The sequence below is a fragment of the Mesoplodon mirus genome (assembly GCF_964341445.2).
Source record: "Mesoplodon mirus genome assembly, chromosome: 9".
In the NCBI taxonomy this organism is placed as follows: Eukaryota; Metazoa; Chordata; class Mammalia; order Artiodactyla; family Ziphiidae; genus Mesoplodon; species Mesoplodon mirus.
In genome coordinates this window covers 19,084,883-19,110,433 of record NC_138985.1, presented here as the reverse complement: position 1 = coordinate 19,110,433, position 25,551 = coordinate 19,084,883, and the positions used below count along the sequence as shown (strand labels likewise).

Genomic DNA, 25,551 nt, shown 5'->3' with positions numbered 1-25,551 from the left:
TGATACCTGAAGCAGCTGCTGCTGAAGTCTGAGCTGAGACCTGAAGCCTCATTCCAGGACTTGCATATACTTCCTTTGGTGGGAGTGAGGAGGAAGCACACACACACAAACAGGTCTCAGGTGGAATTTTTCTGAAGTTTTTAGACCCAGATGGTTTGAGAGGACTTGGCTGCATGAAGTAACCATCATTTACCAAGTTGGAGCCTTTAAATGAGAAAAATCATTAAATATCATTTGTAGTATATTATAAACACATTTTGAAAGAACATATAAAAGGCATGTATCATATTGCCTCAGATTTTAGCTAGTAACCAAACAAAAAACTAACAATTGAAAATTGTTAGAAATGATTTAAAGACACTTTCTTTAAGGCTTTTAGGCTTTAAGACATTTTCTGTTGTGACTTTGAAAGCTGTAAAAAGGCAGTTTCACTTGAATTAGAATGTATTTTGATTAGCTTAAGTTGCATGTAGTCTTCCCATGACCACCAGCCCTAGGATACAGAGTCTGAAGAGGCTTCTGAACTTGAAGCTCATTGATGGTAGTTTGACCTCCATAATCAAACTCTCAGGTCTCCCACTGGTCACTTGGCATTTTTTTTTTAACATCTTTATTGGAGTATAATTGCTTTACAATGTTGTGTTAGTTTCTGCTGTATAACAAAGTGAATCAGCTATATGTATACATATATATATCCCCATATCTCCTCCCCATATCTCTTCTCTCTTGCATCTCCCTCCCTCCCTCCCTATCCCACCCCTCTAGGTGGTCACAAGGCACCAAGCTGAGCTGATCTCCCTGTACAATGCAGCTGCTTCCCACTAGCTATCTATTTTACATTTGGTAGTGTATATATGTCAATGCTACTCTCTCACTTCATCCCAGCTTACCATTCCCCCTCCCTGTGTCCTCTAGTCCATTCTCTACGTCTGCGTTTTTATTCCTGTCCTGCCCCTAGTTTCTTCAGAGCCATTTTTTTTTTAGATTCCATATATATGTGTTAGCATATGGTATTTGTTTTTCTCTTTCTGACTTCCTTCACTCTGTATGACAGTCTCTAGGTCCATCCACCTCACCGCAAATAACTCAATTTCGTTTCTTTTTATGGCTGAGTAATATTCCACTGTATATATTTGCCACATCTTCTTTATCCATTCATCTGTCGATGGACACTTAGGTTGCTTCCATGTCCTGGCTATTGTAAATAGAGCTGAAGTGAACATTGTGGTATATGAGTCTTTTTTGAATTATGGTTTTCGCAGGGTATATGCCCAGTACTGGGATTGCTGGGTCGTATGGTAGTTCTATTTTTAGTTTTTTAAGGAACCTCCATACTGTTCTCCATAGTGGCTGTATAAATTTACATTCCCACCAGCAGTGCAAGAGGGTTCCCTTTTCTCCACACCCTCTGCAGCATTTATTGTTTGTAGATTTTTTGATGATGGCCATTCTGACTGGTGTGAGGTGATACCTCATTGTAGTTATGATTTGTATTTCTCTAATGATTAGTGATGTTGAGCATCCTTTCATGTATGTGTTTGTTGGCAATCTGTATATCTTCTTTGGATAAATGTGTATTTAGATCTTCTGCCCATTTTTGGATTGGGTTGTTTGTTTTTTTGATATTGAGCTGCATGAGCTGCTTGTATATTTTGGAGATTAATCCTTTGTCTGTTGCTTCGTTTGCAGATATTTTCTCCCATTCTGAGGGTTGTCTTTTTGTCTTCTTTATGGTTTCCTTTGCTGTGCAAAAGCTTTTAAGTTTCATTAGGTCCCATTTGTTTATTTTTGTTTTTATTTCCATTTCTCTAGGAGGTGGGTCAGAAAGGATTTTGCTGTGATGCATGTCATAGAGTATTATGCCTATGTTTTTCTCTAAGAGTTTTATAGTGTCTGGCCTTACATTTAGGTCTTTAATCCATTTTGAGTTTATTAAACTCTGAAGAACCTAGGGGCAGGACAGGAATAAAAACACAGACGAAGAGAATGGACTTGAGGACACGGGGACGGGGAAGGGGAAGCTGGGACGAAGTGAGAGAATGGCATGGACATATATACACTACCAAATGTAAAATGGATAGCTAGTGGGAAGCAGCCACATAGCACAGGGATATCAGCTCGGTGCTTTGTGACCACCTAGAGGGGTGGGATAGGGAGGGTGGGAGGGAGACGCAAGAGGGAGGAGATATGGGGATATATGTATATGTACAGCTGATTCACTTTGTTGTACAGCAGAAACTAACATACCATTGTAAAGCAATTATACTCCAATAAAGATGTTAAAAAATAAAATAATATAATATACGTGAATATTGTTAAACAGTTAATCTTCATAAATAATAGAATAGAAAGCAGAAGATTAAATGTCTTTGTAGGTAAATGGTCATTTTTGGAAAGAAAAGCACATTAATTTTTGGGGTATTTAAGTTTAATATATTCTTTATAATTTAAATAAAATAGAAAAAATTCAATTTGAGTAGGGTATAGGTGAGAAAGTAGAGAAAAAGTCTTATAGAAAATGTAACAGAATTGCTGCTTCTTGATAGTTTAGTAGTTACAGTAGGATCAGGCTGAAGTAGTGTGGCATTCTTTGATCTAGAACAGAAGAATTATTGAATACATAATCTATCATTAGGCTCTGACTTAATTGATGGACTGTTAAGCAAACATGACTTGTTTGGCATTTTCCCAATATGTTGTGGAATTAGTGTGTGATATGTTTAACTAGCTGTGATAAATAAGGCAAAGTAAAACATATAGTTGAGTCTAAAAAGGTACTTCGGAAAGTCTTTTCTGCTTATAGTTAAGTTTAATCGTACTGATTACACTAAAGTTATAGCCACTCTCTTTTGAATATAAAATGTATGTATGACCAGCCAAAATAAGGCCATAATTATCCTTAAGATACTGTGGTATAAATGTAATTCCACTAACAGAACTACAGCCTTTTCTGTGAAACCAGAATTCTTTAAATCATACCTCACTGACCAAAAATAGACAAATGCCTAATAGCCAGAAATACATCAAGACAATAGCTATGCAAAAGATGACTGTATGCCAGCAATGCATGATTTTAAATACCTCATTTTGCTTGTCAGTATAAGAAAACATGCTGCTCTAGGGAAGTGTGATGTTTATTTATGGGTATCTCTTTGTGTATCCCAGAAAAAAATGCTTCCCTCTTGTCTTTGGCACTGAATTCCAGCTCAGTCATGTAAATCTTCAAGGCTTATTGTGGTTGCTCAATGAAATGCTATTTGAATATCCTTTCATACAAAATTGTTCCTTTTCCAGACACTGAAATACATTTTACTCAATATTTAGTATTCTGGCTCTAAAAGCATGTTACTCAGTTTTTGGTATTCTGGCTCTCTAAAACCTGAGAATCAGGTTTGCACGTCTGATGGGTAGCTGCCACACTTCAAATTGTTAGACCATGCATAAATTAAACTTTTGTTAGACCTTGCGTAAATTGCTTTGCAATTCCTAGATAATTTTACTCAGCTAATACATCAGCCATTTTAGCAGTTTTTCACGTAAACCTTTATAATCGCCTATGTGTTTCATTTATTTTTTCTGTAATAATTAGCCATTCGAGAGTCAATCATTTGTTAATTTATAAAACTCTTAAAATGGCAAGACTTGATGGAATCTAAGTTTGGGGAGAAAATGTAGTAAACAGATCCAAGATATGTTCTTGGATTCAGTCAATCCTGTCATGTTTTTAGTAGATTAAGCAACTACCATAAAAATTTAATATTTTCAGCATTATCTTTGAAGCACAGTATTAGAACTTTTGAACTTAATGATCTGATTTTTTTCCAGTGTGATATGACACTCTAACTTTAGATGAATAGGGATAGATTTACAAAGCAAAGTAAATATTTTAAGATTTCAAATTTTAGTAAATCTTATATTGGTCACTAGTTGATAAGAATGTGTACTTTACCAGTAGATTTAGATTGTATGTTAATCTTTCATTTCCAGAATGCAAGTTTTTTTTTTTGTTTGTTTGTTTGGTGGTACGCGGGCCTCTCAGTGTTGTGGCCTCTCCCGTTGCGGAGCACAGGCTCCGGATGCGCAGGCTCAGCGGCCATGGCTCACAGGCCCAGCCGCTCCGCGGCACGTGGGATCTTCCTGGACCGGGGCACGAACCTATGTCCCCTGCATCGGCAGGCGGACTCTCAACCACTGCGCCACCAGGGAAGCCCTAGAATGCAAGTTTTTGTTACTACTTTGTTTTATTGTCACTAAGAATAAAAATATAGGGTCTATTTAAGCTAATTTTTGGATATCCTTCACATTAAAACTAACTAGAACTTTTTACAACTTTACTAAGTATCACCAGGACCGCTGCATCCCTGGACATTAACTATAGTTCAGTCTTAGGTATCCTGTTTGTGTGGCTGAGACATACACGTGTTATGAATACATACACATATTTAGGCCATAATATCTGTAAAGAAGGAGCAGCCACTAGCAACTTCATTAAATAACATCCTGTATAGTAGTGGTCTTTATTTATTGGCCTGCAATTAAGTTTAATTACTCAGATGATCTTGTTAAATTTATTTTGTCTGTCTCTTTACAGAGAACCTCTTTGTAACATACTTGAGGAATTTTAAACACATTGAGGGATTGGAAGCAGGACCTTTTATTGGGTATGGTAAATGGTCTATAATTAACAAGAAGACTCTAGTTTAATTAAACAAATTACTGTAGTCAATAGTACAAAGAGCATAGTTGACAAAAGATGAAATTGCCATTAATTTTTCCCCTTTATAAGGTATTAGACTAAGTTTGTTCTTTATTCATTCCATCTGGGTATGCGAGCATTACCTTGATCAAGAAATACTGTTGGGCCTCCCTGGTGGCGCAGTGGTTGAGAGTCCGCCTGCCGATGCAGGGGATACGGGTTCGTGCCCCAGTCCGGGAGGATCCCATATGCCGCGGAGCGGCTGGGCCCGTGAGCCATGGCCGCTGAGCCTGCGCATCCGGAGCCTGTGCTCCACAACGGGAGAGGCCACAACGGTGAGAGGCCCGCGTACCACAAAAAAAAAAAAAAAAAAAAAAGAAATACTGTTATATAGTTTGCATTTGACATATGACAAAGAATTCAGGGATATTTCCCAGTTCCTAAATCTAAAAAGAATCACTTACTAGAGTAATGGGCATGATGAATAAAACTGTTGGATTCATCAATCAACAAAATTGCTAGAGAAAATGTTGAGGGGCATGAGATTTGGGCCAAGCGGAGGAGTTAGTGGAGAAAGGCAGCTCAGTGCAGGGGTCATGACGTGAGCTCTGGAGTGAGGCAGCTCCAGCTATATGCCCGGCCCTGCCTCTTCCTACCTTGGACCACATACTTTCCTTCCCTGAGCTTCAGCGTCTGCATTTGTAAAATGAGGTTGATAAGAAAGGCCAGTTCACAAAGTTGTTAGGTGGGTTAAGTGAGATTATCTATTCAACTGCCTTGTATTATATGCTCAAAATAGGTGGTTTTTTTTTAAACACTCAGAAAGAAGTGAGAATTCTTTCTTTGAAGTAGGAAACAGAATGACAAGATGCTTCAAGTGGCAGAAGATATGAAAGTGGGAGGTGACATTAATTTGGAGTGGGGGAAATACACCCAATTTTTAAAAATAATTAATTAATTAATCGGCTGCATTGGGTCTTCGTTGCTGCACAGGCTTTCTCTAGTTGCGGTGAGTGGGGGCTACTCTTTGTTGCGGTGCACGGGCTTCTCATTGCGGTGGCTTCTCTTGTTGTGGAGCACGGGCTCTAGGCGCACGGGCTTAAGTAGTTGCAACACGGTGGCTCAGTAGTTGCAGCATGCAGGTTCAGTAGTTGTGGCTCATGGGCTCTAGAGTGCAGGCTCAGTAGTTGTGGCACATGGGCTTAGTTGCTCCGCGGCATGTGGGATCTTCCCAGACCAGGGATCAAACCCGTGTCCCCTGCATTGGCAGGCGGATTCTTAACCACTGTGCCACCAGGGAAGTCCTGCACCCAATTTCTTACCCATAGAACTTGGAGCTGAAACGTACCTTGGGTAGAGCCTGGCTCAGCCCCTGCCCCAATGTATAGGTAAGGAGGCAGGGCTTAGGAAGAGCAAGTGGTGACTCTGCAAGAGAGAGAGTGTAGGTGTGAAGACTAAAACCAGGTGTTCTGACGTCATATACAGTCTCAGATACTTTTTAAAAAAATACAATTCACATACTATAAATTTACCATTTGAAGTGTACTTTTCAGTGATTTCTAGTACATTCACAAGGTTGTGCAACGAACACCACTATCCGATTCCAGAACATTTCGTCACCTCCAAAGGAAACCCCATCCCTGTTAGCAGCCACTCCCTATTCCTTCCTCCCCTAGTCTCTGACAACTACTGATCTACATTCTGTCTCTATGGACTTGCCTGTTTTAGACATTTCAAGTAGACAGAATCATATAATATGTGGCCCTTTGTGTCTGGCTTCTTTTACTTAGCATGATGTTTTCAGGGTTCATCCATGTTGTAGCATATATCAGTACTCCATTCCTTTTTATGGCTAAATCATATTCCATTGTATGGATATACTACAGCTTTAAGTGATATACTATATTTGGTAGTGTCCAGATTCTTAAAAGGAGTTAGGGCTGTGCAAATGGGAAAAGTTCAAGGAGGTTGCAAACTGAAGTACCACCAGAATCCTTAAGTAGCTCATCAGCAGCTCTGACAGCTCTGAAGATGCAAATTGCTTCACCTGTTCTATGGTTCAGACCAGAAAATAGCTAGAAATCTAGATAAATGACTCCTTTGCCCTGCTTTCTCCCATTTAAGGGAGATAGGCCACTGTGGCATGTTTTTATCCTAACCCTTTGGCCTCAGTTTAAACCACGGGATACACAAGCTAAGCTGAGTCATTCAAATTTACTAGTACAGGAATTTGGAATTAAGACTCATCAATCACAGTTCAACAATTCATGAGCTGGATCAAGGCACATGGAACTATTTGGGAGCTCTGTGCAGCCCTCCTCCACAGTGGCTCAGAGGAAGGTCGTGCAGAGAGAGGAGAAGAAGAGAGAGACAGAATGCTGCCTGGGGTATCAGAGCTTTCCAGGCTCTTATTTTAGGCTTTCTTCCCACCAGGCTCAGATAGTCTTGGGCTCTAAGAAACAATTAAAAATAGTTAACATTTATCAAGCACTTGCTATGAGCCAGGTGTGTTGCAGGTATTAACTCTTTTGATCCTAACAAAAATCCTTCTATAATTATGCTCATCTTGTTGGTAAAGAACCTAAGGTACAGAGTGGGCAGGTAACTTGCCCAGGGTCACACACAGGGAGTTAGTAGCAAAGCCATAATCCAAACCCGGGTCTATAGCCTCTCATTAAACTCCACTTACAGACCAAGCCAGCTTGAGTTGGTTTCTATTACAACCAAAAAAACCTTGACTAAAAAAAGGCCCTCTCTGCTTTAGCCCTGTGTGTCCCTAACCCCCATCTCTTCCCAGTCTCCTTCTATTCCTTTCCAGTCACCTACTCTCACCATATACACACACACACACCTGTGTAGCAATCGTAGTAACCCACACACAGTTTCAAAATCCCAGCTGCTTTAGACCTTGTTTATACTGCTTAGAATTCCTTCTGGCTCTGTCTGCTGGGCAAGCATCCTGCCATCTTTTAGGGCCTCTGTCCTGACTCACCTCCTCTCTGTTCCTCCCTGGTCCCCACCTCATGGAACTCTCTGCTCCTTCCTCCATGCTACACTCTGTGACCTTTACCAGATATCTCTAACAATCTACTGAATTTACTTGTTTAAAAAACCTTTATACCTCTTTGAGAACGAGAGATGGTCTTGTTATTACCTTCACTCTCATGGCATATAACAAGTGCTCAATAAATATTTATTGAATGAATAAACCAAGAAAAATCTTTGAGGCTTCATCGGGTATTTTACTAGCATTGACATTAGTAAATGCATGTATGTGCACAAGTGGGCAGGTATGGATAAGAGAGAGATAATATTACTGTCTTTAAGTTTGAGTGTATTTCTGAATCTGTATATGTATATATAAGTCTGTACATCTGGACAGACATTTAAGACTAAAGGAACGAATGTATATGTATCATCAGAGATCCTGGAGAAATTTATTATCCTGCCTACTACTCTGTTCCTTTCTCTCCTGGAAGTGGCAGGCACCAGTGCCTTCAGATAGGAGAGTGATTGATTAAGTGCCTTCTATAGGATCAAGAGAGTAGAAAGAATGTCAAGAGATCATCCAGTTCATCTTCATATCATAGGGCAAGTCAATGTCTGAATGATATATGACAGCTAAGTTCTAATTTTATCTCTTAGATCTTTACAAAAAATGGTGATTCTGTAATTTCTTGGGAATATAGTCTAAGAGTACATCAAGTGAGATGATTAAGGAAGGTTTTCTGGTATGTATGTGTAATCCTTTGCATAACTTTAACACTTTTTTTTACATAATTTTTTATATAATTGAAAATGGTAGATGTTAGTTTAAAAGTTATTAAGTCACTTGTTTTCTTTCCTTTAGGCAAACAGCAAACAAATGACAACAAAAAACCAAACAAACAAAAAACCTAACAAACAAAAAACCTAAAAGAAACCCAACACTTGACCTATGATTCAATCCATTTCATAGCTCCTGAATAATTTACTTGTCTATTTTCCCTGGACAGTCCACAGATTCTAGGTAGAGGAATTCAGCCCTGATAAAATATGTGCCCAGAAACCACTGCAGTTACTTTAAAAATGTACCCCTAAAGAAGAGGAGTTCTTCTAGCTCCATTCTCTTTCTTATTCTTACTCAAATCCATGTGCTCAGGAACAGAGTAAACTGGCTCTCATAAATAAGAACATCAGTAAAGTCACATTTTTAGAGCAGATTCTAATAGAAGTTGCCACTATGCTGTATAAGTTATGAATTTCGAATTGTTCTGTTATAATTTTGCCTGTTAGTGTTAAGAAATTATTGGCAAAGAGACTCCTCTGCCTTGGCAAGTGTAACCTAATTTTTGTTATTAAAGAAGATATTTGCTCTGAAGACTGGGCACCTAACGAAAAGGATGGAGCACTGGTCATTAGTACTCTAGGTCATGGGGTACTTTCTCAAATGCTCAAGTTTTTAAGAATAATTCTGGAAAATAAGTTTCTGTAAATGAGGTCTTACCCCTCACCAGATAAAAGCAGAATCGGAAATACTTTTCTCTCTTTTTCTTAAATAATAATTTTTAAAAGCACTTAGGAATCCTGAGTCTTTGCTCATAAGAGATAACTGTTTTCTGTAAGAGTGAGGCTTTTCCAAGTATGTTGTCCACTTTAACCGGAGACAAGATTGAGTATATGCTTAAGGGAATAAACTTGAAAACAACTGGTCTAGTGGTCGTTTTGCTTGTAATGTAGTTTCCTCTTCAGGTTTTCCAGTCCTTTTTTGAGGTATCCGGGTCATGATAAATGAGTTTATGTTCCATGTTCACAGTAATTGGTTTATAAATACTCGTGAGTAAGGTTGGCCTCTTCTTTCCTGGCAGTTAAATTTGAGAACAACTTAAAATAATTTTACGGTGTTCTTGCTTCCTAGAACTAATTCTGATAATTATCTTTGAAGTATTAAAAAAAGTGAAAGTAAATTCTGGGCATTGCTTAGAAAATAGTTCTGGGTGCAACATGTGAATCTGAAAACAGATGTAGGAGTCCAATAAAGGCATTTCACCAAATGCCAGTTCTGTTTTCACTCTTGTCTTCTGTTGTGGTTTGTATTCAACCCTCTGATGCTGAGTTTTGCATGTAGCCTCATAGACATGTAGGCTGCTCTCTGAAGCAAGCACACAACTAAATTACTGTTTTCAGGACTCTAAATGTCTGAATGGAAAGATACTTGATAGTGTGGGAGTTGCCATTTTGGAAAACAGAAGAGCAAAAATTGTTAATATTTTGGTAAAAGTTCAGACCGAGCTCCCCTCCTGCTTTTCTTCCTATGTGTTTTCATACATCAGAACCATGTTGTTGTTATTATCTAGTTAATTTTGTTATTTCTGGTTCTCTTTCACAAAGTTCCTCTCCACATGAACTCTAGTAAATGGCAAGTTAAAAGTAAAATAAATGGAGCTATCAGACATCAGGCTCTGGAAAGATGTTTTATTTATCCTTAATTGTTTTCTTTTTAAAATAATTGTTTGCATTATGAGACGATTCTGTTTTAACCTGACTTTTAACCTCAATGATCCAGTAGCATTTCTAACAATAATAATAAACATGGAGTGAAATCTGTTACTAATAAAAGAATGCAGTTGGGATTTGGCTTTCTGCTTCTGGAGAACGGGACAAATGACCAGCTCTGGAATAATGAGGAGGTTGATGAAGTCTGTCCCTTAAGCCCCTAGCCTTCCCCTCCGTTTTCTCTTTCTTGCTGTTGTTCGCTTTTTAACAAGGAGATGATAGCCACATCTTAGAATGAATTTTAAAATGTTGTGTTAATAGCAGCTTTTCCCACACAGTTTCTTGAAAACATTAGTGTCTCATGGTATGTTAATAGGTCTTATGTGGAAAAAGAGTAAAAAAGCTTGGAATATGGCTGGTTAAAGAAAGTTACAGTACTTCTTAAAATCTTTAATGTGCTTTTGTTTGTTTTTTCTTTTTGAGCTATAATTCACATAATATAAAACTTTCCATTTAAAAGTGTACACTTCAGTGATTCTTAGCATATTCACTGTGTTCTGCATCCGTCACCACTAACTTGAAAACATTTTCATCACCCCAGAAAGAACCCTATACCCATTAGCAGTCAGTCCCAAATCCCCCCTCCTCCTATCCCCTGGCAACCACTAATCTAATTCCTATCTCTATAGCTTTGCCTGTTCTGGATGTTTTATATAAATGAAATAATGATATGTGACCTTTTGTTACTGGCTTCTTTTACTTAACATGTTTTCAAGTTCATCCATATTGAACCATATTAAAGGATGAAGTACTTCATTCTTATTTATGGCTAGATAATAGTTCATTGCATGGATATTCCATATTTTATTTATTCATTTATCTGTTGGACATTTGGATTGTTTCCATTTTTGGCACTTTTGGCTATTATGAATAATACTCCTATAAACATTCATATACAAGTTTCTTGTATGAACACATATTTTAAATTCTTTTAAAATTCCACTTAGGAGTGGAACTGTTGGGTCATATGGTAATTCTATGTTTAATTTTTTAAGGAACTGCTAAACTGTTTTCCATAGCAGCTGCACCATTTTACAGGCCCAGTAGCAATATATGAGGTCTCAATTTCTCTATATCTTTGACAATGCTTATTTTCTTTTTAGAGTAGATATGAAGTGGTATCTCATGGTTTGATTTTTTATTTCCTTAATGATGAATAATGTTAAACATCTTTTCACGTGTTTATTGGTCATTTATATATTTTTGAAAAAATGTCTATTCAAGGCCTTGACCCATTTTAAGAATTGGATTATCAGTATTTTTATTGTCACATTGTTAAGTCTAATGAACTTTTTCACACTGTGAATTTTCAAGAACAGCATATAATAAGCTTTCTTTTAAAAATTTATGTTAGCATGGAGTTTTTTTTTTTCCCAAAGGATATCTGTTTACATCTTTCAGAGCTAGTTTTGCATGGGACAGTTTGGGAAGCACTGTTTTAAAGAATAGAGCATCGTGACTGAGTGGGTTTTTTAAATCCCTGGACTGTAAGGATGGTATAATCTTAGAACATCTAATGTGTTTCCTTTCTGCTTTCTAATTGTCTGAAAGCTAAGAACTGCTTGTGTAATAAAAATGCTAATTTTTAAAGATTAAAAAATGAATAAACATTTTGCCCTAGTGGTAAAGGCAACCAAAAGAAAACAAACAACAAACTCATACCATTTGCAAAAGAAGAATAAATGTGAGCAAAATATTCAACTCACTTCTAATAAAAATGCATTATTAAGGACTTCCCTGGTGGGCCAGTGGTTAAGACTCCATGCTTCCAATGCAGGGGGCATGGGTTCTGTCCCTGGTTGGGGCACTAAGATCCCAAATGCCGCACAGCACAGCTGAGAATAATAGAGTATATAGCAAATAAATAAATAAATAAAAATAGAGCATACCTTTCAAAATACATTATTAAAGCAATTCTGAGGTATATTTCTTAATTTGGCAAAGATGTTTAAACTCATATATATTTAATTTTGACACCAATGCTGGAAAATAGCTATTTATTGTTGATGTTGGTGTATACTGGGTTAGTGGCAATATGTAAGCAGAACCATTAAAATGTTCATATACTTTGACATAGTTCTTTTAGTTTGGGGAAATCTATTATAAATTTTAAAAAACCAGAAATGTAGACAAAGGTTGATGTATATGATTGTTCACCGAAACACTATTTGATAGAAAAAATTTGAAAGTAGTTTAAATGCCCAATAACATGGGAATGATGAAATATGTTAGAGTATTAATGGGAATAATATGCTGCCATTAAAATTCTATTTTTGTGTAATATTTAATGGCATGAGAAAATGGTTACAGGATAACTGAAATGACTATATATATATCTGTATGTATACATATATATTTGTATGTGGATTATATATACACATACATATACACACACAGTTTGAGTGTTCACCTTGCTTCCTCCAATACTTAACACATGTACACGTGCCTATGAAAGAAACTATAGAAACCCTATTGTTTGACATTATCAGTACAGGTATTAAGTCAGCTAAAAGAAATTGGTTAGATATGTTTATTGTTTATTTTCTATGAATGACTAAACAACATAGTTTGTTAAAAGGCAGTCAGTCCCATGCAGAGGGCATGGACTAGGGAGAGGATGAATCACAGTACTTGTGTGGGTTTTGATATTAAATACGATGGTCATGTAATAAAGTTGCCAATTTTAAGATGTCAACTAAGGGCTGTTCTTTAAATATGAGTCCACTGATTGGAGTTTCACTGATTTTTGTTTGTTAAGACATTGTTTTTTTACATAAACCATATTTCCAGTTTTAGTTTCTTTAAAATGGAGCAAGAACATAAACAGAATTGTGAAGTCTGAGTGCGGAATTCTAAGTATTTATGATTTTTGTTTTGCCATCTTTGTTTTGGTACCTTTCCACCATAATTTGAAAGCAGCATTTCTTTAGCTTCTTTTTATGAAGTCTGTCTGTTCGAAGCATTCAAAAATTAGTTTGTATAGAAACAGCAGAGCTCTCTCTTAAGGGTATTCATTTTTCATTAGTTTACATAGCATTTAATGAAATTAGGATAATAACAGGTTCAAATGTAATAAAAAGATTTGGGGGCACACACTAGATAAGTACAAATATAAGAACACAGCATCCTACACTGTTAGTGGGAATGTAAGTTGGTGTAGCCACTGTGAAGAAGAGTATGGAGGTTCCTCAAAAAACTAAAAATAAAGCTATCATATGATCCAGCAATCCCACTGCTGGGTATATATCTGGAGAAAACTCTAATTCAAAAAGATACATGCACCTTTATGTTCATAGCAGCACTATTTACAATAGCCAAGATATGGAAACAACCTAAATGCCCATCAACAGATGAATGGATAAAGAAAATGTGGCGTGTATATACAATGGAATATTACTCAGCCATGAAAAAGAATGAAATAATGCAATTTGCAGCAACATGGATGGACCTAGAGATGATCATACTAAGTGAAGTTGGACAGAGAAAGACAAATATCTTATGATATAACTTATATGTGGAATCTAAAAAGTTGATACAAATGAACTTATTTACAAAACAGAAATAGACTCACAGACATAGAAAACAAACTTATGGTTACCAAAGGGGAAAGGGTTGCTGGGGGGGTGGGGAGGGGGGAGAATACACCAGATAAGCACATTGGTGGAAGCACAAAAATCAAACACAAAAGCGGAGGTGCCTACTCCCCCGTGTGCAAGCCTGATGTGACCAAAGCAATTGGTGAAACACATGCTATCACAGTTATATTTACAGGGTTTTATAATATGTGTAGGTACTCATCTAATGAAATGATACTGTTTTAAAAATTAATTTAATAGGGATTTGACTGAAGTAAGCTCAATCTACTTTTAACATTTTATTATGAAAATTTTCACACATACATCAGAGTTGAAAGACTTTTACAATGAGTACCCACTACCTGGGTAAAGTTTGTATACAATGAAATGCACAAATCTTAAGTATACATGAGAAGAGATTTTGTTGTTGTTGTTGTTTGTTTGCGGTACGCGGGCCTCTCACCGTTGTGGCCTCTCCCGTTGCGGAGCACAGGCTCCGGACGCGCAGGCTCAGCGGCCATGGCTCACGGGCCCAGCCGCTCCGCGGCATGTGGGATCTTCCCGGACCGGGGCACGAACCCGTGTCCCCTGCATCGGCAGGCGGACTCTCCACCACTGCGCCACCAGGGAAGCCCTCCTTCATTAACTTTTACTCCCATTTCCCAGAGGCAACCATCATTGCGATTTTATTCCACCACCATACATGCCTTTGCCTGTTCTAGAACTGTTATAAATGCTGTCATTCAGTATGTACTCTTTTGTATAAGGCTTCTTTCACTAGACGTAATATTTGTGAGAATTATTCATGTTGTGTCCATCAGTAGCTTATTCTTTTTTATTGCTGAGTAGTATTCCTTTGCTTTTTGTTCTTTTATTATTAGACACCTGGTTTTTTTTTTTTTGGTTGCGTTGGGTCTTAGTTGTGGCATGCGGGATCTTTTGTTGCGGCGTGCAGGCTCTTCGTTGGTGCCCCGGGGCTCTTAGTTGCCCCGCAGCATGTGGGATCTTAGTTCCCCGACCAGGGATTGAACCCATGTCCCCTGCATTGGAAGGCGGATTCTTAACCACTGGACTGCCAGGGAAGTCCCAACACCTGGTTGTTATGCGTACAGCTTTTGGTTGTTGTGCATACAGCAGCCTATGGATATACCTGTACAAGTCTTTTTGTGAATGTATGCTTTCATTTTTATTGGGTAACTACTTAGTGGTGTATGGCTCTTGTTTTACAAGAAGCTGCCGGACCTTCTCCAGAACGGCTCTACCTTTCTTACACTCTCACCACATTAGTGGTAGAGTTGCAGTTGCTCTGCATCCTCACCTATATTAAGCGTTGTCAGTGTTTTTATAGTTTTAGCCATGTTTGTAGGTATATGGTGGTTGTAGTTTTAATTTGCATTTTCTAGCTGACTACTGATGTTGAGCACTTTCTCATGTGCTCGTTGGCTGCTTTTGTCAAGTTCAAGTCTTATGCTCCTTTAAAAAAATGGAGTTGTTTTTTATTATTGAGTTATAGGAGTTTTAATACATCCTGGGGTACCAGTCCTTTATCAGAGGTATGTTTTGTGAATGTATTTTCCCATTTGTGGCTTGCCTGTTATCTTCTCAATGGTATCTTATGACGAGGAGACATTTAAAATTTTGATGAACTCTGATTTGTTGATTTTTTCTTTTATGGTTATTGCTTTCTGTGTCTTGTCTAGGGACCTATTGCCTGCCCTAATGCAAATCTAACCTTTTAAAATGTGTGTTCCAAATGATGGAGCCTAAAAGTAGATGTTTTATCATCATAACCTTTGGGTGAGTAGAGAGCAGATACCAGAATTCATGTAGAATCTGTCTAAAAGTTTCTCTTGTAACTGTTGCCTGCTTGTATTTTTAAAAAAATCAGGACACTTTCCATTATGTGGCAGCATTTTTATACTTAAAAGTTTTCCATTCATGTGTGTAGCCTTCTGATTTTAATATACCACTTTATAAACAACTGAAATTGCTTCAGACTTCCGGATTACACTGTGATAAGCCAAATGGGCTTCAGGACACTCCTTTCACACCAGAGACGCATGCCAGAAACCAAACAGATGGTAAACTAGGCAGAAATGACCCTTGGCATTCTCATTAGAGCAGTTGGGGAAATTTTAATGGGCCCCTGTTTGCCTGGTCCTGTATCTAATACCCTTTGAACTGCCACTTTTTTTTCTTGTTACAAGTCAACAACCACCATGTATATTTTAATAGGGATTATCAAACACAATTTGCCCAGAAGCTGTATAGCCCTCTAATGCTAATGAGCCAAGTTTAAATAATCACTGAGTTCTGGGATAATTGGAAAGAAACACTGTTTTTCTTGCCAGTGCATAATTACTAATTAACAGGAAGATAAAATATCTGTGTAGCAGCCATGTCTAGAAGAATCTGTTAACAGTTAATTAACTGATGAGTTGGTGCCAAGTCAAGGTTGGTCAAGAAAGTTTACAGATAAACTCCTCTTGTAAAATAAATAAATAAATATACACAGTCTGTAAAGATTACATCACTGAGACAGAGAGAGCATGAGTGGAGTTAAAACTGTGCGTTTGGCTTAGCATTACGGTGCTTAAGGCGGACTGTCATTACATTAAAGAATTAGCTTCTTTGGCTCTAAATATTAAAAACACCAACTGCTGGTTGCTCTTCTGCTGCAGACACATAAGATTTGAAGCTTCATTAATGTGCTTTTCTCTTGACCCTAATAATTGCCTGGGCTTTCTCAGCCTTTAAATATCCTCATGAAGTTGGGCCACAGCTTCCTCTGTGTTTTTCGGCTTATTAGAGTTAGAACTTGAGTGCATGAAATGGTTAGCTGGAGATTCACCAAGAAGAAAATAAAAACTTGACTCCCAATTGTCTTTGTTTTTGTTAACGCGGAAGTTACCATTGTGTTACTCTTCAAAATAATTCAAAAATACATAGATTAACCCGTTTTTTTGGAAGTTAATATTTTTATTAAATAGTATCATGCTTTTAAATATGTTTTAAGTTTTTTCGTTTAGACTAGTGAATCAAGTATTTAATACACACTGCTTAAGATTTAAGTGTTTTAAAATTCCATTTGTTGAGGGAGTCTTTTAATCACTGGGCAAAAACTAAAAATTAATGATTTATGAATGCATATATTTTATTAAATTTTTTTCAAAATCTTTACTGCAGTGAAGAGTGTACTGTATATAAAAAATATTTTAGGGCTTCCCTGGTGGCGCAGTGGTTGGGAGTCTGCCTAACGGTGCAGGGGACACGGGTTCATGCCCTGGTCCGGGAGGATCCCACATGCCGCGGAGCGGCTGGGCCCGTGAGCCATGGCCGCTGAGCCTGCGCGTCCAGAGCCTGTGCTCTGCAACGGGAGAGGCCACGGCAGTGAGAGGCCCGCGTACCACACACACACACACAAAAATTTTAGAACTTAGAAATTCTGTAAATAATAAAGTGTTGAATTGTTCAAAAGATGATAGAACCCTTGGTAAAACTATGATTTCATAGATTATGATGGAAGTAAAGAATATTTTTGCTAATTTCTTCTGAAATAAATGAAAGTGAATAAAGAAAACTTGGTAGTAGGAACATTTTAATCCTTGTACACACACTTACATTTAACACTGAAAGTGTTATTGAAATAGGAATTTTAATGTTATGGTGTATTCCCTTATATTTAGAACTCAGTCATACTAAAAGTAGTCTCTCTTCAGAGAATGAAAGAAGGAGAATCAGTGACTGTTTTACTTCTTTTGATTTGTCTTCTCTGATGATGGGGAATCACTTAACCAATTTACTTATCAATTATACATATTCTCATAACTTAATGATCTTCAGCCTTGAGATATGTAATATTCTTTAGTTAATGTTTCAACACATCATGACAAAGGTACATATTGTTTCATGATTTTCCTTTGTTCGTTTGTTTGTTTTTTGAGCATATATTTGTGTGTCCTTGGCTGCAAAGTAAAAAGTCTATTCTCTGCTGGGTTGTGGTATTATAGAAGTTTGAAAAGCACTCGCTGCTTTTCAAACACTGTGGTTTCCAACACTGTGGTTGCTTAAGTCTGTGTGCATTTGTGTTCAGATATTTATATACATTAGATCTTTGGCATATAAGATTTAACATTTGTAGTTTCGATGGCTAGTAAGCCTCCTCAGAGAAGAAGACCATGTAATAACGTTATTCATCTAAAGCACAAATTTGAATGATACACATTTCAAGACTTGGTGAGTAGCCACTCAGTATTCATATTTCAGTGCATTTTTGTGTTTCTCTGATTGTTCTCATTCAGTATGGCAGGAATAAGAACTTTTATTCCCTTGTGAAAATTGCTCTACAAAGGAGGTCAGCCATTTGAGCTAGAGATGAACATGAAGGGAAAGAGAAGAGTCTCAGCCTGGATGCTCACATTCTTGGGGTCCTTTACAGGCCCCACTTGAGGGCCCTGCATCCTGTAGGGATATCTGCGGGGTCTGGCTCATCTCTAGCTGCATGCTGGCATCCTTATATTCCATCCTCAAATGGAGTCACCTGCGGACACAGCTTTTGGGAGCAGGAAGGGGAAATCTTCATTTCTTTCTTTACGCCCTGTGCATTGTCTTTCTCTCCTCTGCGCATGCACTTGGGCTGTGCAGAGGGATCCTTCTGGCCTCTCTTCAAGGCTCTTTCTACATTGTGAGACTCGGAAACCTTCCTCAGAGTCATTCTTCTCTTTGGAAACTCCTATATTGGACTCAGAACTAAAGACCCTTTTGGCTAAGACATCAGCTTTCCTGTTATACATCTAACATATAGATTAATGATTGATTGCGGGTATATTCTGAACTATATTATTTCCTGTAGACATAGAGGAATTTTCTAAATTGATCTTAGTTTCTGAATGGTAGTATGAGTCTGTATTAGAAAAGGAAGTATTATGCTGGCAAGACCTAGTGATTTTCATTTTAAACTAGGCACTGATTTATATGCTAGGGCATGAAAAAAATAAGCAAAATGAATTACAGTTTTGAAGGGATGCACTGGTCTTTTGAACTGCAGTCATTTTTTAAAAAACAGGGTATGTGATTGAACCTAAATTTTTAAAAAATGGTTTGGTCCAAGAAATTTAAAAAATTTAAATCTTAAATTACCTTGTGAATAATTGAAACATTAATACAGTTCTTATGTAGGAAAAAGGACTATCTCAGAAATGGATATGTTGACACTCCTCTTCCCCACCCTGAGTTTCTGCATGATATGAATCCCTGGGGAATTGACAGGATTCTGGGGCAGAAAGGAAGGACAGTGGAGGGAGAGCACGATATTTAACCACTGGTGGAAGGATTACACCAGGCTTATGAGAGGCATGATGACTTTTATTGGTACTCCTTACTTTTCCTTTTATATTCTTTTTTCTCCCATTTCAAATTTCTTCCCTGTCCCACTTCTTTTTTTATCTCCTATTTTTAGTCCCTCTTCAGTGCTTTTACTTATTTTCTCTCCCTCTGCTTCTAGGTGGCTACTCATTTGTTTTTTATTTACTTTTTTATTGAGGTATAATTGACATAACAGTATACTAGTTGCAGATGTACAACATGATGATTTGATATTTATATATATTGTAAAATGATCACCACAGTAAGTTTAGTTAATATCTGTCACTATACGTAGTTACACAATTTTTTTTCTTGTGGTGAGGACTTCTAAGATCACTCTCTTAGCAACTTTCAAATACACAATACAGTATTATTAACTGTAGTCACCATGCTGTAACTTACGTCCCATGACTTATTTATTTTACAGCTCGAACTTTGTACCTTTTGACTCCCTTCACCCATTTTGCCCCATTTTTTAAAATGAAATAGCCAATAGTCTTTATTTTGCACTTCCCCACCCCCCATCCCTCTCCAGAAAGCACTAATGGGTAGATTTGTGCATGTGAAAATATAGTATAAAGTATTTAGGATGATCTCAAATTAATTGAACAAAAAACATGTATCTCAACATAGACGCTTTGTTTCTCTGTAGGGATGGAAAGGTTTTGGCTTCTAGAACAAGGAGGGTAATGAAATACTGCACTCTTGATAGGTTGACTACATTTCCCCAGATTTGCAATTTAACATTCATGGCAGAAATGCTCATTTCTCTGACTCCTGCCTCCCTGCCTCTGGTAACCACCGATCTATTCTCAGCATCTATGAGCTTGGTTTGTTTGTCTGTTAGATTTCATATGTAAATGAGATCATGCAGTATTTGTCTTTCTCTGTCTGACTTATTTCACTTAGTATAATGCCCTCAAGGACCTTCTATGTTGCTGCAAATGGCAAGATTCATTCTTTTTTTATGGATAAATAACATATTTATATGTATATATATGTATTTATGGCTAAATAATAATAACTATATATATATGATATGTATCACATCTTCTGTATTCATTCATTCATCGATGGACACTTAGGTTGTTGCCATATCTTGGCTATTGTGAGTGATGCTATAATGAACATAGGGTTGTGCATATCTTTTCAAGTTAGTGTTTTCATTTTCCATACCCAGAAGTGGAATTTCTGGATCATACAGTTGTTCTATTCTTAATTTTTTGAGGAACGTCTCCACTGTTTTCCATCGTGGCTGCCCCAATTTACATCCCCACAACAGTGTACAAGGGTTTCCTTTTCTCCACATCCTCACCAATACTTTTTCTTTCTTGTCTTTTTGATGATAGCCATTCTGACAGGTGTGAGGTGATATCTCATTGTGGTTTTGATTTGCATTTCCCTGATGATTAGTGATGTTGAGCATCTTGTCATGTACCTGTTGGCCGTCTGCATGTCTTCTTTGGAAAAATGTCTATTCAGATCCTCTGCCCATTTCTAAATCAGATCGGGTTTTTTTCTTTGTTTTTGTTTTTGCTATTGAGTTGTATAAATTCCTTATATATTTTTTGGTATTGACTCCTTACCACATTTGCAAATATTTTATCCCATTCAGTGAGTTGCCTTTTCATTTTGTTGATGGTTTCCTTTTAGTCCCCCTTTTCAGTGCTTTTACTTATTTTCTCTGCTTCTGCTTCTAAGTGGTTGCTCATTTCTTTCAATTCTCTGTTCCTTTTTATCCTTCCTTTAATCTTGTATTTCTCTTCTTTCCTCCCTGCCCCCACTTTTCTTCCTCTCTTCAGTGTATCTTTTATGTTGGCATGAGCTCACTTTCTTCTCTTGTCCCCTCATCCCCTCCCTCATTATGTAAGCAGCATTTACTCACGTGGACTGTCCAGAGTGATAGTATTTAGGTTCCTGGCTTTTTTTTCATAATCAAGCAGAGCGTGGCCTATATTTGCAGCATGTCAGGGGCAGAGCAGTTTATGAAGGCACATCAAGAAGAATGCAGAGAAGTGGCAGCCCTAGGTGAAAGGCTGGAATTGTGAGACCTTGTCAGGTGATTGGTCATAATGTGGAAAAAAAAGTATACTTTAAAGTACATTTTAAAATAACAAATATAAAAGTATATTTTAAAGTATATTTAAAACTATTGAATAAGGTTTTATGCTCCTTGTTCCTAATTTTTCTTTCAAATATTTGAGATACCTTATGAATTCCAAAGTACAAAATATCACAAATGTGTTAGTCCTCTATAATTCTTAAAGACTTCAAAACAAACCTGAGCAGAGTTGGTTGTGATCTTATAAAGAGTTACCCCAGTTCCCTAATACACATCTAGAAAATGAATCTTCACATGGCTGTGGTGAAAACTGAGTGTAATTATAGAGAAAAACTACCTAGTATATAACATGTACTCTCAATGACTGTTTTCCCATCTCTGCTTTCACCCTTTAAATTTGCTAGTGAATTACTAGGTTCTGTCGTATATACCCGCAAAATATTAGTGGCTTAAAACTAGAGAATTTATTTCCTAACTTGTGTATCGGTCCATGGTGGGTGTTTCTGGTCAATATGGAGGGTTTGCTCCACAGACTCCTTCAGACCTGAATGACTGACAGAGGCTCTGTTATCTTCATAAGGCTTCTAAGGTTACCTTGGGCATCAGTTTCCAGCTGATAGAAGAGAGAAAGCAGAGTAAAGAAGGTAAAGTTACTTAACTGCCTTGGCCCAGGAATGATACATCACTTCTACTCACATTCCCTGAGTGAAAACTAGTCATATGGCTTCACCTGGATACGATGGGGTTAGCAGGAGGCATACTGGAAGACGTAGTTCTAGATGGGGCAGCTGCTTCTCAGCCACAATTCTGTTTTGTGTCGGGGGAGCATGACTCTTGGTGGACAGTGAGATGCTCCTTACCCTTTACTCCACCACACTATATTCTGCCTTCCTCTCGTTCACTCTGTTCCTCTGGGTTGAAGCAAGGGAAGCTTGAGAGTGTCCAGGGTTCAGATGACGTGATGCACAGTGGGTCTGAACTGGTTGAGAAAGCAACTGAGACCTGGAGGGTCCTAAACATGGGCATTAGCAAGAGAAGGAAAGGAATCAGAGGGCTGGATGAGGTTGTAAAGACATTAGGTATTTGTTGAATAAATGACTAATGAATAAACAGCAAGGTAGGGGTCAAGTAGTACGAACTGGAAGAAGAGGAGCATTTGGTCAGAGTTGGGGTGTGAGGAGCTAACACTTCACAAGTAGAATAATTCCAGGTGAGGAAAAGGTCCAGTGTATCCTTTGAAGTACTGCTGACATGGAGGGACTGGCGTTGGGTTAACTGTAGAACTGGGAGGAAAGGCTGTAAGATGTAGTGCTAGAGGGAAGACTACTGAGCCTGATGCACAGTCACTGGACACCCATTGCAGATAAGTCTCCTGCCTCACCAGCAACATTAATTACCACATATAGAACACTGAGATGAGAATCACCATCCCAATCAGCACATTTGCAGGATATGCTACAATATGCAAACCAGTGTCAGGCACATAATCCCATTAACATAAGCTGGAAAGTGTCTCAACTGAATACAGTGTTGTTTTCAAGATGCAAGAGAACTTCTTATTCAAACTCAGGCAGAGTGGCTAAGGAAGACTTTTTAGAGCCACATGAAGGATGGCCCAGTTAGATCAGTGGTTAATTTCTTCTCAAACAAATAAAGACTTTGATGGAATTTCACTTTCAGTTGCTACTATCCATTTCTTGATTCGGAGAGAGAATGGGACTCAAGGATCATACCATTTTCTGTAGTGTTTAGTTCTCTCTTTAGGGAGCTTGATTGCTTAAATACCAAAAGGGTCTTGGTCTCCCCATAACAGAGTCTCACAGTGTGGATCCCAAGGACAGTCCTCTACAGGTTGATAGACATATTGTGCTAAAGCTACAATGAGATAAAATGACAGAGTCTCATTTAACTAGAAAGAAAAACGATTAAAAAAACGTTCTGAGTGCCACCCACTGTGCCCAAGCAGATCCAAGACATGGGTACAGCTGCAGTGCATAGAAAACATGGGGAGGGCCTCCCTGGTGGCGCAGTGGTTGAGAGTCCGCCTGCCGATGCAGGGGATACGGGTTCATGTCCCGGTCTGGGAAGATCCCATATGCCGCGGAGCGGCTGGGCCCGTGAGCCATGGCCGCTGAGCCTGCGCGTCCGGAGCCTGTGCTCCGCAACGGGAGAGGCCACAACGGTGAGAGGCCCGCATACGGAAAAAAAAAAAAAAAAAAAAAAAAAAAAAAAAAAAACACATGGGGAGAGGAAAACCAGAGGCACAGGGGCCAGCAGAGTGCACAAACTATTGCCAGAAGTGCCATGGAAGGGACTGGAGTAAAGTCAAGGAAACAGAAGAGAATTGAAGGGTACATCAACAAAAAGGTTATAGAATTGAAAATAGAATTGAATTGTGGTAACTTCTTGGCCAGAGCTTAGAGAAGCCCACCCTAAAAGTGCCAGCTAAGTCAGTGTTAGAAAGGTCACGTTTTTCGCTGGCACGAACTCTGTGCTGTCCTACCTACTTGGAGAAGGCTGGGAAAATGTTTCTTATGCCAGGCCGTTAGACAAGGATTTGGGGGTTAGTGCCTCTAATAGTGCCTCATTCCTCTCCAACGAGGGAGCACTTGAGTCTTTGTAGATAGCTGCAGAACACGTACCCATTTGAAAGAACCTTCACCAATTTTTAGAAAGTCATCCCCATTTGTTGTCTGTGTCTGCCTGCCTGCCTCCCTCTGTCTGTCTTCCTCTCTCTTTCTTTCTCTCTTAATCTGTCTCCATGAGGTGGAGAGAATAAGATAACTCCTGGAAAGATGTACTGCCTTTGGGGGGAGGCTCTGACTCCGTTTAAGCCTAATCCTGTCAATAATGACTGAAGAATGAGAAAAGCAAAAAGGGCCTCCTTCACCAGGCCTTTCTTCACTAAACCCTCTTGATGTTCAGAAATATAAACTCTTATATGGCTTTTCATACTTTTCATACTAAAGTTGTGCACTTTAGCTCATAAGTTACATGTTCGATTCTTGGCAGCATTCTCAAAAGAGAAATAAGGGTGATGGCCCTCAGTCCTCTGTCATTAGTGCTCTCCTTGGGTGGAATCGGCTACCTTCTCGCTAGCAGCATTCCCATGTAGCTCAAGAGTGGCCAGCAAAGCTAATCACCTCCTAAAGGTGTGAGGTCAGAAAGCAAGAGTGTTTTACTTACTTACATGACATGAAGTATAGATTGTTTTCACCTTCTAACGCAGACTGGGATCTTCATGCTTAGAATAGTTAAACGATGGTATAAACTGTCTCTCTGCTCCAGACATTATCACCCTCGATAAATATAAGCTTGTGTAATTGGCTGTTTTGGCCTCTGCCTTTTGTCTCTTGACATAATCAGGGCTGGGTGACAGGGGATCAGAAGAAGGAACTGCAACTCATGAGTCCTCGGCACGCTGAGGTCATGGCTTGCGGGTCGGTGGCCAGCAGGCCAAATGAGAACATCAGGAGTCCCTGGGGGTCTGAGAACCAAAAAGCCAGAATGATAAGGGTGGGTCAGTAAGAGTCACTAGAGACGTAAGACAAGTGGCTGGAAACTGGGGAACAGAGCTGCTGTGAACAGCGGCTGAGCAGTCTGTACTTTACCCAAAGCCTCTTGCTAAGTAGGGCTGAAATCTGGCTTCTGTTGTGCTTGCCAGGTTTTTGTGCTTTGGTGCAGGACCTAGTCTTCCAGGACAAAGCACCTATGGATTATCATGCTGTGGGGCTATGGGGCTTCATGCATCTGGAGGGGATATCGGTCTACTTTCTGCAGAGGCCAAGAGTAGGGTGGCAATGGCTTTGCTAGAGAATCTTCTTACTATACTTTCAGACCTTTTTTTTTTTGTACAGTAAATCTACAGAACTTATTTATTTTGTATAACTGAAACTTTGACCAACACCTCCCATTTACACCTTTCCCAGCCCCTGACAACTATCATTCTACCCCCTGCTTCTATGTATTTGAGTGTTAGATTTCATATACAAGTGAGATCATGCAGTATTTGTCTTTCTGTCTCTGGCTTATTTCACCTAGCACAATGTCCTCCCAGTCTATCCATGTTGTCAAAATGACAGGGTTTCCTTCTTCTTTTTTTTTCCCCTCCAAATCTGGAACTTTTATTTTTTAATCTTTTATTGGAGTATAATTGCTTTACAATGTTGTGTTAGTTTCTGCTATATAACTCCTTCTTTTTTAAAGCTGAATAATATTGCATTGTATGAAGAAGTGCTCAACATTACTAATCATTGGGGAAATGCAACTCAAAACTGAATTATCACCTCATGCTTGTTAGTATGGCTATCATTAAAAAA

General features: G+C 38.4%; 1 protein-coding gene across 1 annotated transcript in view; it reads left to right on the top strand.

The window, feature by feature from the left end:
* Positions 1 to 25,551, top strand: part of RELN (reelin) — a 525,441-nt gene that overhangs the window by 79,966 nt on the left and 419,924 nt on the right. The gene's annotated exons all lie outside the window — the stretch shown is intronic.